The sequence below is a fragment of the Pantherophis guttatus genome, chromosome 2 (genome assembly GCF_059756535.1).
Source record: "Pantherophis guttatus breed Tessera chromosome 2, ASM5975653v1, whole genome shotgun sequence".
In the NCBI taxonomy this organism is placed as follows: Eukaryota; Metazoa; Chordata; class Lepidosauria; order Squamata; family Colubridae; genus Pantherophis; species Pantherophis guttatus.
In genome coordinates, this window is record NC_142064.1 from 123,488,097 (window position 1) to 123,504,858 (window position 16,762).

Consider the following 16,762-nt stretch of genomic DNA (forward strand, 5'->3'; position numbering starts at 1 on the left):
TTCAAGAGATTGATGGAACTAAACTCAAACAGCCCTTTTGTATGTGTTTGTATTATCCTCAGCTACAGTATTGAATTACTGCCTTATTCTTGCTTTTAATTAGGTGCCACCAAGTTGATGCTGACTCTCAGCAATGGCAAGGATAAATTTTCTCCATGATACATTGTCCCAAACCTGGTTCTTCAAGTCTTGCCAACAGTGTTGTACTGTGACAGGAATGAACTCTGTCATCTCTCCGATTTGTATTTACGTAATCATATGGAACAGAAATACCAAACTTTTGACAGGATGAACTAGTTTCTATCAGACTTTGAATCTAACTTTCATGATTGAAGAAAAATATTTGAAATGTGCAGCCTGTTTTAAGCATGGCCTTGCATTAGTAATTATTCACTCTGTCCATGCTTTCTAACTAAAATGCATTTTCTCCCTTCCCTGTGTATAAAAGACCACAATTTCCTCAGCCTACTGTACTTGCATCTGATCAACAGGTAAGGGAACCCATACATATAACTGCTTCTTTTATTCTTGCATATAACGTCTGGACTTAAAACTGCAATTGAATCAAATCAGACTGTCTTGCTTCAAACTAACAACCCATTATCCACCATTAGACTGCAGTCTTAAATTTGCTAGTTTGGCTACTTCAACTCAATGACCTTATCTATTTATCCGGAAGCAAGCCTCACTTACTTCGGAGTTTGCTTTTCTTCAAGTGACCTTGCTTTTCTTCAAGTTAGTGTGTTTAGGCATATTTTCCTGGACATTAGCTCCACTGAGAACAGCAGGACACTTTTCTGAGTAAATAGACATGGGCCTTCCTTGCCTGTCCCATTGAAATAGCAAGGGCTTATTTTCAAACAAACATGGGAAAGAGCTGGGCTTCTTAGCTGATCTTAAGCCCTGCATTCAGAAATAACTTTCCCCCTCAGAAATTCATATGGGGCTCATTCCCAAATAAAGACATTTCAAAAGGCCTAAGATGTAGGATTTCCCGCAGTCACATGACTGATCTACTCATAAATCTGTTTGCAGCAGCCACACCAATTCCTAATCACAGATTGCACCACTTTAATCCCTTACTTCCTTCCACTTCTTTTTCCCAGCAATACCCTTCCTAAAACAGCCTTTCTAGAAGCTAAACTATAACCTAGATTTCTTAGAAGAAATAGAAAGAAACTGCACATCCCCAGAAGCATCCTTGGGCAGCAAAGTCAGCTTGATATAACTTGTTAAGGCATGAGGGAGACCATGTGTTCTAGTCCCACCTTGAGCACGAAGCCAGCTGAGGGACTTGGGCTGTTGGAAGAAACATCCTTCTAGGTTCTGCTCAAAGTGGGGAAAAAAGACACTGGAAACATGGAGACTGCTTGGAAAGATGGTTTAATGATGGACAGGATCACATGGCTTGAGTTCCTGAACAGAAAAGGGGCAGATACAGTAAATCCTCAGGTTTTATGCTCTCTCTGGCTTTGCATTTCTTGGGGCCCCAAAAGAGTATCCTGATTGGTTGTCAGACTCCCAGGGGGTGGGGGTTTTAGCTAGCCTTGCTGGCTGATGGTCACATGTGCTTCCCAGGTCACATGTGGTGAGTTTCTGCTGCTATTGTGTAGAGGGCTAATCCTATCTTTGTTGGATCTTTGGCAATTCCTACTTTGGCTCTGCCTGAAGGAGGTAGATCTTTGTTATGTAGAATAGACTGGCCCAAGCTTTAATGGCCCATTGACAAAGGGTGAGGGCAGGAAGATGGGAGCTGCTTCAAAACATGCTTATCCTAGGGAAATATAATATTCTGCCTTTTTCATATTTCCTAAAATATTTCACTCTTCCAGGAAAGGGGTGGGTGCTAACTTCCTACAGGGCCATTCCATCTCTCTCATGAAGGAGGCAAAGACAAGCCACTTCTAAAAACATCTTCCCAAGAAAACTGCAGACTAGCCAATGCAGTTGCCAGGCATCAAAAACTGACCTGAAGGCATACACAAACAAAAAATTGGGAAGAGTTCACATTATACTTATGTACAGTATGTTTTAATAATATTTTGTACCATCCCACTCAATCAATTCTGGGCAGTGGGCACACTACTATTAAAGTAAAAAGTGATCTCTTAAAAACATCTCCTGCCCCAATACAAAAATAATCAAACCAGCATAAAATATAATAGTCAACCACTGTGATCAGATCCCAGTATGTTGTAGGCCTACTTTAAAACAATTGCTTTTAAGTTCTTTTTTGAATATTATGACTCATATTTCACAATTTTGGCATTACCACAGAAAAGGCCTGTTTTCTGTCCCACATTTTTTTCGGGACAAAACCTTGAGCAGGCTGTTTCTAGATAACCTCAGAGAAGGAACATAATCATTTGGGACAAGGTAATCCCTAATATTTCAGATCACAGTATTTTTACATAAAATACAACTTGTTCAATCAGCCATCATGCCTCATGGTTCTCCTTCTAGGTTCTGCTCCAAGTGGGGAAAAAGACACTGGAAACATGGAGACTGCTTGGAAAGATGGTTTAATGGTGGACAGGATCACATGGCTTGAGTTCCTGAAAAAGAAAAGGGCAGATACAGTAAATTCTTGGGTTTTATGCTCTCTCTGGCTTTGCATTTCTTGGGGCCCCGAAAGAGTATCCTGATTGGTTGTCAGACTCCCCGGGGGTGGGGGTCTTAGCTAGCCTTGCTGGTTGATGGTCACATGTGCTTCCCAGGTCACATGGTGAGTTTTGGTTGCTAGATGGGGCCCATTGTGTTAGTTTCTGTTGCTATTGTGTTGCAAATGTCCTTTGACAAAGGATTGGGTTTCTGCCTCTGGCCCATTGACAAAGGGTGGGGGGCAGGAAGGTGGGAGCTGCTTCAAACCATGCTTATCCATTTCTCATCCAGGGAAATATAATATTCTGCCTTTTTCATATTTCCTAAAATATTTCACTCTTCCAGGAAAGGGGTGGGTGCTAACTTCCTACAGAACCTAATGGAAAAGTCCATACAAACACAATGCACAAAACCAGATTGCACCATGCTTTTCCTTGATGTGCTAACCCATCAACATAACTTTTTAAAACATAAATTTAAGGGATATAAACCTCAGAAGAATAAGCTACTTTGCAGGCTGATACACAGTACTAATTTGTTTGAATGGTGATTTGTTGAATAATCTACAGTGACTGATTCATATATTATCATGTTTATGAATCATAATATGGCTTACTTGGATCTGGCTTATGTGAATTCAGCCACAGGTTTAATAACTTATGGTTTGTTGTATGTTGTTTCAACATACACATTGTGTTTACCCAACACACTGAACCACAACTAGGCAATGATATTTTAGCATGATGCACAGTGCAAAACAAACCTTTGTGATTAGCGTATGTCACAGAGACTCAGAATATTGGTGAATTCAACTAAATTTAACCAGGGGTAAATGTGTCACGCAAACGTAGTCACACAAAATTCTTTAGAACATCCTTCTCCAACAGGGCACATACAGATGTGTTGGAAGTAAAACCCATCATTCCCAGCCAGCATGGTCATAGGCCCAACTGGTTGGAGATGATGGGTTTTGTAGTCCATTACACCTTAAAGGACCAGCTAAAGTACTCAGGTTAAACCCTTTGCTTTCTAAACCTGGGAGCAGAATCAAAATCCCGCCCGGTGGATATGTCTCCACGGATTCATTTCTTCCTCTGCCCACCAAACCCCTCTGCTGAGTAGAGATTCCTACACCCTCTCCTCCATTTCATTCCACAGCCTCATTTAGTAAGAAGCCCTGTTCATCTCTTCCTCCAGGCTTGTTACAGTTACCCACTGAGCCCCCTTCCATCTTCTTCCAAAGCCAGCCAAAATACCGAACCTCTCCCTGCTCCTTCGCAGAGCGCTCCCCTCCCAAAAAATAATAATAATAATAAAAAAAAAACTTTCCAGATTTCCAGGCAAAACTGGACGATCTTCGAGACCACAGAGGCTCAGCTACCTCAAAAATCATATAAAGGCCGTCCAGTTAAAACTAGACTCAGGTTACAATTCCTGGGTGGCTCAGGTCTCCTGCTAAGGAGGCGAAGGGGAAGGCGGGCCTCGGGGAGGCCACGGAGAGGGATGGGCCGAAGGAAGGAGGGAGCTTGCAACATTGCCTTGCAGAATCACCATTTCCAAAGGCTTCCACGGTGACAAGAGGTTACTCGGCGTGGTGGCGGCTTTTTCCTTCCAGGTTTTTTTTTTTGTTTTGTTTTGTTTTGTTGTTGTTGAAAAGCCAGGAAAGGAGGATAAAGGAGAGGCCGAAGCTGCCCACCCAATGGCTAGGGGCTCCCTTTCAAGCAAGCACCCTCACTCCCAGGGGTGGGGAGATCAGCGGTAAAACAAAACACCACAGAACAAAACGGCCAAACCAGAGCGTCGGAGGTGTGCTCCTGTTCTCAGGTAAGGGCTTTCCGCTTCAGTGCAAAGAAAAAGGGAGGGTCGCAGGGCACGGAAAGTTTGCACGGGCAAGAGCCAGCCAGCCCTCAGCTTGCTTTGAAACAATGAAAGTTGGCCCGCTGTAATTTGTTTTAGCCTCTCTGCCTGTTGCCGGGTAGAGAACTCTTTTCTCGGGTTGTTGTTATTGTTTTGTTGTTGTTGTTTTTTGGTTCCTCCTTCGGGAAAGCACTGCTCCCCAACGATTCCAAGAAAGTAGGGAGGGATGCTGGCTGGGTCTTCCTCCGCAGAACCTGGTCTCGCAACTCCGACTCGGGAAGGAGGAAGGGCAGGGAAATTCGTGTTAATTGAAAGGTTAGCCCTGCAAAACGAGTCTTAACTCGCTTAGGGAAAATACAGCTTTAAAAAAAAAAAAAAAACGGCTTCAGTTCTTCTGGTCCAGGAAGAAGAAAGATATTTTGGTTTCATCAGGCATGGGGACAAGAAATGGCTTCTTCCCAGCCGGTTGGGATTTTAAGAATCTCAGGGTTGGTTTGTAAAAAAATAAAATAAAAAATGTTTCTGGTCCACATGATTAGTAGAGATGGGTGAAGATTTTCATTGGGTGATGGCACTATTCTGATGGGGGGGGGGGAAGCGCTCACATCTGCATCCATCATTCCCTCAAACACTGAAGTTTCATGCTAACAATCCTAGTTCTCTTATTTCCACACTTCGCCTCTGTGTGTTATTTTTTTCCAACAAGCGGAGTTGCAGAACTATGTACAGCAATAAGATAGCATGAAAGATAATAATGGAAGCCACACTTAGAGCAGAACATGATTTGTTTGTTCATTGAATCCAAAGTTTGTTTGGAAGAAAGTTGCCAGCTAGGCAGGAGTTTTAGGCATAGGTTTGGCTGAAGGTTACAATGGAGCCAGGAATCACAGGTGCTAATTCAAAAGGTTAGGGTGTGTTGTTCGCACAAAGTTTGAAGGTAATATGGTACTAACCATGGGGAAGAAGGTATTTATGCGATATATCTCGGCTGCTTGAGTGGTAGCACTTTAAATGTTAGGCTGGCATGAGGGAGTCCCTCAGCCATGGAATCCCACAGTGACTTCGAGCAAGTTGCTGTCTCTTAAGCCCAGCTTGTGTCACAAGATTGTTGCTGTGGGATAAAGTAGAAGTCCTGTTGTTTAGAGGAGAAGTGGGATGTAAATGAAATATATCAATAAATGAATATGCCCACTGCTCTGGCAATCAGGAAATCAGGAAATCAAAGCTAGGCCTGGTGTAATCAGTACCACAACCATTTCTTCATTGACTAATTACGGTTGAATCCTGGGTTAATTTTTTTTTTCAGATTAAAAAAAATACTGTTTTTTACTGTTTGTGGGTGGTGAGGTCCTCTGGTCACCATGCCCATAAAAGGGAGGTCTCCATGAACAAAGGAAAGGAGAAGAGATGCTGTACCTAAATTAAACCTATTTAGGAGTTGCTGTAGCTTCTTCTTTTTGTATTTGGAGGCCAGAAAGAAGAATTTGCCTTGGATAAAACCCTTCTCTTGGATAAAACCCTTCTCTGAAGGACATAAGGAGTGCAGTCTGGTAAAAGCAATTGTGACTTCATGCCTTACTCTTAGTTTTTACTTTTACCAGATTTACAGGGCCTAGCTGGGTATATTGTCTGAACATGGATTTTCTCTTTTAATTTCCTACTCTCTTTCTTCATCCACATGAGTCTGTCCTTACACATAGCTGAATACACTCAATATGAAGAAGACTTTAGCTGATTAATTGAGTTGAGTACTCAAATAGTTGATACCAGTTAGGATAGTTGTTGATGTGAAGCGATTAACTCAATTTTATTTTAATTTTTTTCAAAATATTTGCTCATTCTAATGAGAGGTGAAATGGTGTAACGTGAAATAAGAGAGTGGTGGTTTTTTTTCTCCAGAAAGAGGAAACTATCCTGAACTAGCCTTTATATATTTATATCCATATATGCTGCATGTTTTTATTTGGCATCAGTCTTTTTCAGCCAGCACTCCCCAGATGTGTTGGAGAATTCCCATCATCCCCATGTGTCATATGGTCAGAGCTCTAGTCCGGGGTCCCCAACACCTGGTCCAAGGACTGGCACCAGTCTGCAGAATACCAGAAACTGGGCCGTGTGAACAAGCAACGCTCTATTCACAGGATGCAGGCCGCACACGAAGCCAATCCATGTCCCCTCCATTCCATAAAAAAACACTCTCCATGGAACCAGTCCTTGGTGCCCAAAAGGGGGGGGGGGGTCACTATTCTAGTCAGGGTGGATTTGATTTAAATTGAGTTGATTTAAATCATGATTTAAATCACTAGTAAAAAGGCGTGATTTAAATCAACTCGATTTAAATCATAATTTTTAAAGAGCAACTGTCATCTCTGCTACTCCTTTGACCCACTGTTGACTCACCGATAGTCCCAGTGTTGCAGAATATACAGCCTCATGCTATATAACCAAGCTCCATTTCATGCTGAATAAACTAAATTATTTATGTATCTTAAATAGAAAACTATCTTACGATAAGATTTTTACCCCAAAAGTTTTTTATTAAAATAAATTCAATAAAAATAAAAAAAAATCTGATTTTTTTGATTTTTTAAAAAAAATCATTGATTTTTATTCACCCTGATTCTAGTCCAGCACACTTGAAAGATACTAGGTTGGAAAAGGCCTACCTATGTCCTTTTCCAAAAAATCACCAAAGGTCATTATTTCTCTTGAGAGCCAACAAAAGCATTTCTGACCCCACATAATGAACATTCTATTCTTATTTGCCAGTAATGAATATTATCTGGCTCATAACACATCCTCCATGGTCTTCCATCATCTGTCAGGTTCATACTGAGGTCTTGGATGAATTTATCACCTTTAGTAATACTTCTGCTGCAACTCCTCAAACAACCATAAATTCATAATTTAATCAATTGATTTAAGACAGCGATAGATATGTCACCCTCATAGCTAGGATTGAAGGAGAGGAATTCCAAGATATTGGAAACATTTTTAATTCAGGGTTTCTTGAACAGTGAGTTGTGATTCCCAAGGTGTTGCAAGCAACTGAGAGAAGGATTCACAACTGTTTTAAACTTATGAAAGAGTTCAAAACTTGTTCAAGTTTTGGCCTGCACTGGGCAGTTCATGATACTGCAGAATTGTAGAAGCCTTTCATTTGTGTGAGAGAGAAAGAGAAAAAAAATGTTCATTATTGAAAATAAATAATATAATTATTTCTTGTCCATCTCCAATTCTAATGATAAAATTCATATTTGGGGTGGGGGGGAGGATTTGTAGGAATGGATTATTACCACAACATTATTTACCACAACATTTGAGGTGACAAATATGATTCAAAGATGGGCAAAAGAGCAAACATCTGGGGGAGGGTAACCAAATAAATGCAAGTACCTTATAGTATAAGTCAATTTCATTACGGTTTCACACTTCTCTGTATTTGAGATGTAGTTGCCTTGGGGGTGAAACAAATGTTCTCAAACATTCAGGTTTTCAAGTTTGACTTCATATTAGTTTGAAAGTTCATTTTTACCCCCAGATTTGAACTGCATATATTTTATGATTCTTCAATGCTTTGAAGCAGGAGTGAAATCCAGCAGGTTCTGACAGGTTCTGGAGAACCGGTAGCGGAAATTTTGAGTAGTTCGGAGAACTGGCAAATACCACCTCTGGCTGGTCCCAGAGTGGGGTGGGAATGGAGATTTTGCAATATCCTTCCCCCAGGAGTGGGGAGGGAATGGGGATTTTTCAGTATTCTTCCCCTGCCATGCCCACCAAGCCACGGCGACAGAACCAGTAGTAAAAAAATTTGAATTTCACCACTGCTTTGAAGACTGGCAGATTATGGAAATACCTCTTTGACACCTGCTCAAACAAACGTGTAAAATATCAATGCATGCTAATAATCAAACACCAGGAAGTAACAAACAAGAGTGGCATTTTGTATTTGACCAAATGCTATCAAACAGGAATACTGAAATAAAATTGTATAGGATACATGTTTGTATGTACCGTATCATGCACAAGTTGTCCTTGATTTTCAACTGGTTGATTTGTGACCGTTTGAAATTATGGCGGATCTCCCAAAAGTTACTTACAACCTATTTCTGGAATTAGAACAATGGTGGTATTGAGCCAGTTCAGATCGGTTCGGGCAAACCGGTAGTGGCGACCTGCGGGTGGGGGTGGCATTTTCAGTGGCATTTTCTCAGTTCACCACCAGTGCTGGCCAGGTATTTTAAACCTCAAGTAAACTGGATTGATTTTTTTAACATGTTACAGGGATTGGTTAGTAGAAAACCTTATGCAATAATATCCATCTTCTTAAGAGAACTCTCATAAGTGCACAGTATAAGAAACCTCTGGGATACATTGTTAAACATTTCTGTAAGAAAGTTCCTCTTCATTTACGCTTTTCAGTTTAAATTAACAACCATAAAATTACATGCAGTTCACAGGTCTCCAAAACTTGTTTTCCTTTCTTTCTTTCTGACATTTTCTTTTTTATATATTTTATTTTAATCAACTGTACATTTCGATTGGCATTTTACCAGTTCAGCATCAGCGTTTTCTAGTTTCTTTACAAATCATATTATAATTTCCACATATCCAGCTGACAGAAGATTTATTATCAATTATTCTCCCCCTAGAGCCTGCAAAATGAGGGTTTGTCATCCAGTTTTTTCAAGTAAGGAACTTTGTTATATTTTTTCAAGTAGAACTATTGACCAAATTTGATTCTTCAATTTTTTTTAAATTGATAAATTACCCAACTATTTTCAATGTTGAGCAATTAATAATTTAGTTACCAAAGTTCCTGGCGACTGCCTTGACTAGTCCCTGCAGTTTTCGTGGAAAGATTTCAGAACTGATTTGCCATTGCCTGCTTCCTCAGGCAGAGAGAGCTGGCCCAAGGTCACCCAGCTAGCTTTGTGCCTAAGGTGGAACTAGAACTCATAGTTTCCTGGTTTTTAGCCTGGTACCTTAACCACTATACTTATAAATACTTTACCCCATATCCTTTCCAACAAGTATATGTACATTTGTTGATGTAAAATTATTTTTTTCTTTCATTATAACATTCAGTTTATCAAAGAACTTTTTTTTCCCAAAAATTGGATACTTTGTCATATACCCATGAAAGTTAAAAAGCTAATTCCTATTGTTGTTTTGAGGTAATTTTGGGATATTTGGGCAATGCTTTATGAAGCTTTTAAATGCCACTGACGCATACTTTTCAAATACTATATAAACTGCTTTCCAGATCAATCTCCCATGCATTTTTCAAATTCTGTACAGTTATCTATTTCCAGTAATAACATACCCTGTTTTCCTCAAAATAAGACATCCCCTGATAATAAGCCCAATTGTGCTTTTGAGCGCATGGCAATAAGGCCAAGCGCTTATTTCAGGGTTCAAAAAAATATAAGACAGGGTCTTGTTTTCGGGGAAACACGGTAGATATTTTGGAGATTGTGTTTTACATTGAGAAAGATAACTTTTAATAGTAATTTCTCAAAACTTGTTTACGGGTGAGTTGTGAATTATTTTAACTTTATTACACAAAAATAGTTCATATGATTCCACAAAACCACAATATTTTATATTCTAATTGCTGCTCTATCTGTTCTTTACTATGAGCTAAAGAATTCTTATAAAAATCTTATTCTATACACAGGTAGCCCTTGACTTATGACCGCAATTGAGCCCCAAATTTCTGTTTCTTAAGCAAGGAAGTTGTTAAGTGAGTTTTGCCCCATTTTGCAACCTTTTTTTGCCCCAGTTGTTAAGTGAATTACTGCAGTTATTAAGTGATTCATGCAGTCATTAAGTGAAACCAGCTTCCCCTATTGATTGCTTGTTGGAAGCTGGCTTCCAAATGGTTGCAAATAGTGATCACATCACCCCACGATAGTGAAACTATCATAAATGCATAAGTGCCCAAATGTTGATCCTATGACCATAGGGATGCTGCAATGGTTGTAAGTGTGAAAACAGGCATAAGTCACTTTTTCAGTGCATTGTAACTTTGAACGGTCACTAAATGAATGGTTGTAAGTTGAGGACTATCTAAATTGATTTTTATTTGTTTAGTTTAGTTTTAGTTTAGTTTATTTCCAATTTATATACTGCCCTTTTCCCTGAGGACTCAGGGCGGTGTACAGCCAGAATTAAGAACATGAAATACAAATATTAAAAAACAATTAAAATATATATAAATTTGGCCCAAAAATTAAAAATCACAAACCAATTAAAACATTTAAAAATTTCTTCTTAAGCCAGCCCGGCTTGCTGGAAAAAGTGAGTTTTAAGGGCACGGTGGAAGGCACTGAGGTTTCGGATAAGTTTTTATTAACAAAGTAAAACTAACAAACAACACTTATAAAGCGTCTTCAAAGGCAACACCCAGGAACCGGAAACACCTCATAGAGGCACATAGAGATAAAGATTAAAAGCAACACAACCCCATAACATCTCCCCTTTTCTAATAACAGCAACACTTTCTACAACTTGAGTCTATCAGGGGGGCGTGAGCATCTACCACTCCGAGTAACGACCGGCTCTCTCACACCTGACTCTCTCACGTAGGCCGGATCTCTTCGCTCGCCATTTTCTGAAGCCTCGGATGTTTGGCTATCACCAGACGCACCAACTTGCTCAGGACTATCATCAATGTCAGACGAGCATTCATTACTATCCTTAAGTAGGTTTGGCTTGGCAACTGGCTCTGACCCACCCACTGGATATGAGGAGTCTGGTTGCTCAGCCACATGCAAGTCTGGTTGCTCAGCCACACGCAAGTCCACACAGTTCTGCCGATATCGGGTTCCTCCAACCTTCACCAAATAGGAGCGAGGTGCCACTTGTTGTAAACAGGTACCCCTTTCCCAACGGCCAGTCCGATCTCCAGGCAGTGGTCTCATCCGAATTCGTTCTCCCACCTTTAACTCTGGCAAGTCTCTTGCAGATCTATCATATTTGGCCTTCGCCACTTGCCTCCTCCGCCGTAGCCTTTCCGGGACCCCTTGTATCACCACGGGCTCAAGCAACTTATTTGGCCAGTTCTGTATCGATTGTAAAACTCACATAGATCATTTGGGATATTAAACTAGATGCATGTTATAGAATTGCTACATATATACTTCTTCATAATATTGCTTGTCTTTTTAAAGAATAAATGGCTTAAGTACTTATTCAAATCATATTTTCAACATCTAGCCACTGTTCTCACTGATGTTATTTTGGATAATGACAGAGCTGGCATATAAATTTAATAAATAAATCTTTCAAAATGGATGGGATGGGATGACCTAGTTTGAGAATATAAGTTAGAGATAGATTCCCCTCTCTTTTTCCGAGAACTACAGATTATCTTTCTATTGATCGTTGGATTTGTTTTTGAATTAAATACAGTGTTTCATCATTCTTTTTCCATTCTGTGAAAAACTTTTTCTAGGATCTCCATAGGGAGGGCCTGACATAAGACATTTAATTTTGAAAAGGCCATTGTTTTACCTATAGCAATTCTATAGTTAAATATTGACACAGGTTTTTGTTCTAGTGTTTAGGGTTTTAATCTTATATTAATCAACAAGCAGAACAAAAAAAATTATACAAAGCTAACAAATTTTAAAATAACATGAAAGGCTCTGAAAGAACTACTGCAAGGTGAATGCATAAACCAGAGAATAATAATTAAAAAGAAGCCCTTACAATTAGCAGTTAATGAAATCTTGATTGGAAAACAGTAATTTATTGACAAAATAAATGACAGGCTTCCAAAAAATTCCAGAAAAGTTAAAAATAAGAGAAAGATTGGATATTTTAGATTTTTTAAAAAAATTGATATTGAAATTAATATCTCCCTAAATTTCTAAAGCATTTTTAAAGTAGAAGAATGTTCATTGTCCCTTTTTTCTTATTTATATAAGTACTGTATATAGTAAAAAAAAAAAAGTGTAAAATTATAGAAACTTAACTCATGAATAATAAAATCAGACAATTAAATATAGGGAGATGTTATTAACTTATAACATCTGTAGTTGTATGTAATATTAACTTTCTCAAGCATAGCACACTCCTGAAAAAAGAAGTTGCAATATTTTGCAGAAGTATCAGGTTTAACATTTAATGTAAAAAAGCCCCCAAATTACTGTGTATTCATACTCTCCCGGAATACAAAGTATCCAATATCTTAGAAATACCTTGGATACATGAGTCTTTGAAATATTTTAGTACTGAGTTAACAATATTTTTTTAAAAAAAAAACAATCATTGAATAACAACTGTGTTCCAGCACGGCAAAAAATAAACTCCAGAATTTTCTTTGTTTTTACTCCTCTCAGCCACATTGGGATTCAAGTCCTGCTGTAAATCCATAAACTGTCTGTTCTTTTCAACTACATCTAAGAAACTAGAACTGAGCAGCCTGTTTTTGAATAGCAGCTCCGGCTTCTTTGTTTGTCATATCATTCCAGTTAGATCCTTTTATTGTTGAGTCTAGTCTTGTTTGTGGCCACCCCCACTCTATGCTAAGTCCCAAGGTCAGCTGCTGCTAATTGCAAAGCAAGGATAGGCATCCCTGCAAATCAGGGAAGGATTTACCTGTCAACAACCTCCGGCTCCATTCCAACTTTTATCTCTCCTTCCCTGCATTTCAAAGGGGGATATCTGAATTCCTTGTCCATTTATTCTGCCTCCATTTTTTGCAGCTGCAGTTTTGGGTTCCTCAAGCTTTGAAGCCATTGGTTACAAACTAGGAATGTCCTTTGGTGTGGAGGGTGGAGTAGCACTGGTGTATTGTACATCTTGTTCTGGGGCTACCTCTGTTTAAACATGTTTGGCAGGTTTCAGGGAAAATGAAATCAATGTTAACACCGCCGCCATCACCCCAGTAAAACCTGTTCAGAGGAAAATGTGGGATGTGTAGGAATATGGCAATGAAACTTCTTTGAAAGTGCCTTCAGTGCTTCTCACAACAGAAATCACAACGGAAACCCATTTACCAGCCACAAACTATTTGCATGCTAAAGGACTCATACTATAGAAGAGCTAGTAAAAAAAAGGGGGGGGGCATAGCAATTGGGAAACTTACCTCCAAATCCTTTGCTCCAATATTCGTGTAAATTAATTATCTATTAGTTGTCTCACGCCTTTCTGGAAATGACTCGCTGCTGGAAAAGTTGTAGGTTCAGAAATACCGGTTTGTGTTTCCAGCTTCTGACCTCACCTTTGCTATTATGCATGATTCTGGATTTATTGCTGCTGCTTCTTTTTTTTAGCCTCCACAGTTTAACCTTCTGTGAAATGGAAGCTTGGGCCCTTCTCTGCTTCTTCTCTGAAGATTCAAATTCTTCAGCAAATTGTTCACGTTTTTGCTTCGCTTGGCTTTGAAATGAGTTGGTTGAGGTTCAGGGGTGAAATGCTCCCGGTTCGGACCAGATCGCCCGATCTGGTAGCAATGGAGGTGGGTGGTTCGGAGAACCGGTAGCAAAAATCCCTGCCCCGCCCCCCATGCCCAGCTGAGCCGCACAATCATCAGAGGCTTTTTCTTTTAATTTTTAAAAGCATTTTTTCTACAACCTCTTCGGCCGAAAAAATGCTTTTAAAAGTAAAAAAAAAAAGCCTCTGATGATCGCGCGGCTCAGCTGGGATCGTCAAAGGGATCGTCAGCTGATGATCCCAGCTGAGTTGCCTGTTCAGCAGAGGCTTTTTTTCTTTTAATAGCCTCTGATGATCCAAGCTGAGTTGCCTAATCAGCAGAGGCTTTTTTTCTTTTAAAAGCCTCTGCCGATCAGGCAACTCAGCTGGGATCGTCAGAGCCTTTAGAAAGGTGAAAAGGTTGTAGAAAAAATGGTTTTAAAAGGAAAAAAAATTGGCCATGCCCACCCAGTCACATTACCCCCACCACACCAAGCCATGCCCACAGAACCGGTAGTAATGAATTTTAGATTTCACCACTGTTGGGGTTGATTGTGTTCACTGTGATCGGCATTTTGTTTTCCCATCCTAAAAGGATGGCTAGAGACCTCATACAAAATAAAAGCCAGGAATAGGATAAAAAGAGATCCTGATTTTTGGAGGTTTGTTATTTCTTCACCACTACATTAATGGAAAAGGTAGTAAGGAGGGAAAGAAATTTCTAGGAAGACTCTTACTCACTCATCTGTCCTTTCTTCCTCTCTGAATTGGTGGCATTGGCCCATCCAAAGGACTCTCTGGATTAAAAAGAAGGTCATTAGAAGACTAGTTTAAGAAAAAAAAAATCCTTGTCCATTCAATATTAAGTTAAAAGTAAATCTGCCTACCTCACCAAACCCTTTACTCGCATCCCTTTGACAACTGCTTCCCTTATGACATCACTGGAAAATGAACCAATTGTAATCTCTTTTGTCAAGAAAAGCCATTTTTCTTATTTGTGTCCAGCATTATCTTGGCATTAGGAAGATCTACCTTTCCCCTATTGGTATCTTCCAGATGTGCTGGGACAGCTGGAGGTTGCCAACTTGGGAAAAGAGACAGTAGATTTTAAAAGTCCTGTGAGGGGTGGTCAGGTATTAATAACCCATCTGGCCCTTTCTAGTTATTTTCATCATAACTCACTCAGCACTTTAAAAAGAAAACAATCAGTTGATGTAAAGTAATGGCTGATGCTCTTCTGCTGACTGAAACGGTGTTGTACCACATTGCAGAGCCTGCCAAAGAGAAAGCCCAAATAAAGTAGATGACTAAAGAAAATTCAATACTGCATAGCCAGTGGCCATGAGGTAATTTCAGATTCTGGGCTTAATTATGTTTCTCCGTGCATCTTTAGAGGGCAATGAGTATTGCTTCAAAATGTGTTATGTCCTAATGTTGGATTACAAGCTGCACACTTCTATACAAGAAGTGAATAAGATGCATTATAGGAGCTTTCTTCCCTTTAATCAGAGTGAGATGCCTGCTGAGAAGCTGTCTCTTGGGGGACATGAAAAGGCAGCAGATTTGTTAGTTAAGGGCCCTAATCTGGATTGTTACTGTCCTTGTTCTCTAGATTAGGGCAAGCCTGCTTGCAATAGGCCCTCCCTCGTGTCTTGGGTGAGATGGCACTGAGATCTGGGTTGTGGTATACTATTTTGGAAACATATCTCCTTGGGTTTCAGGTTTGGCATCAGCTGATATCCCAGGACAGGGCTGGAGAGAAAGAGCAGCTAATGTCATTTGGCCAGCAATGATGGCTTCTATAGGCACTGCCCTGCATTATTATGTTAAAATGTTTCCTCTGGGTTAAAGTTAAATTTTGGGGACACATACATATGACACTACATGTGGCATGCCATTCGTACACTGATTTTGCACCCGGGGGGGAATTTTGCGGGGTGGAATTGTCAACCTACACTATGTCCTTGTCAATTTTAACAGCTTTATTTGCCAGAATTTAACTCTGAAAATCTCATTTTATATGGAGATAAAGGGGGGGGGGGAAGGTTTCCTGGGGATCAATAAAATGTGTAAATGGCTATGGAAATGGTCTTGAGGCGTTTGATGTCGCTGATACCATTCAGATGCAATCACAGAATAAGTGGTGGAATTCAATTTTTTTTTACTACCGGTTCTGTGAGTGTGGCTTGGTGGGCGTGGCAGGGGAAGGATACTGCAAAATCCCCATTCCCGCCCCACTCCTGGGGGAAGGATATTGAAAAATACCCATTCCCACCCCACTCTGGGGCCAGCCAGAGGTGGTATTTGCCGGTTCTCCGAACTACTCAAAATTTCCGTTGCTGGTTCTCTAAACTGCTCAAAATTTCCACTACCAGAACCTGTCAGAACCTGCTGAATAGCACACCTGGTGAGAATCCTGTTGCACTTTTCACATTATAGCCTGTTCATTATACTTCCTCTAGGGCAGAGTAGTTCTCAACCTGGGGGGCCATGATGTAGACTTAGGAGGTTTGTGAAACCTTGAAGAAATCAAGGATGACATCCAAGAATCCCCTAAATGTCTAAGAGCAAAACCTCTACCAGCTCTTTTTTCTCTGGAGATATAATTTATATTGTTTACAAATTAAACGTTCTGATCACAGAATGAAACACTACTGGACTCCACCACACCTATAAACTGAACATCACCTCTGCCTATAACAAATGGTTTTGCTATTAATCATTGTAACACAAATCCATTTCTGAAACCTCAAAGGTCCTCTGAAGATGATCCTCAGTAACACAAAACAAAAGGAAATCCAGATGATGTCCTTCTTCCATACTTAGTCACAGATCCCCATTTAATCCTTTTTGGCATCCATCAGTCCTGACCCCATGTATA

At 39.9% G+C, this 16,762-nt stretch overlaps 1 protein-coding gene and 2 long non-coding RNA genes across 4 annotated transcripts in view; 1 reads left to right on the forward strand and 2 right to left on the reverse strand.

Moving 5' to 3' along the window:
* Positions 1 to 2,503: 2,503 nt before the first annotated feature.
* Positions 2,504 to 5,540, reverse strand: LOC148115307 (uncharacterized). The gene is made up of 2 exons (XR_009621814.2): positions 5,412 to 5,540; positions 2,504 to 2,555 (listed from the first exon to the last, which is right to left on the reverse strand). It is a non-coding gene; the product is annotated as an uncharacterized LOC148115307 (long non-coding RNA).
* Positions 3,940 to 16,762, forward strand: part of LPAR2 (lysophosphatidic acid receptor 2) — a 34,472-nt gene continuing 21,649 nt past the window's right edge. Inside the window, exon 1 of one of the 2 annotated variants that reach the window (XM_034419366.3) lies at positions 3,940 to 4,425. The gene's annotated coding sequence lies outside the window, so the exon portion shown is untranslated. The remainder of the gene's footprint in view (positions 4,426 to 16,762) is intronic. The other variant, XM_034419365.3, reaches the window with a different exon arrangement.
* LOC132711039 (uncharacterized) lies at positions 7,439 to 14,825 on the reverse strand. Its single transcript, XR_015732370.1, has 3 exons — positions 14,769 to 14,825; positions 14,623 to 14,678; positions 7,439 to 7,593 (listed from the first exon to the last, which is right to left on the reverse strand). It is a non-coding gene; the product is annotated as an uncharacterized LOC132711039 (long non-coding RNA).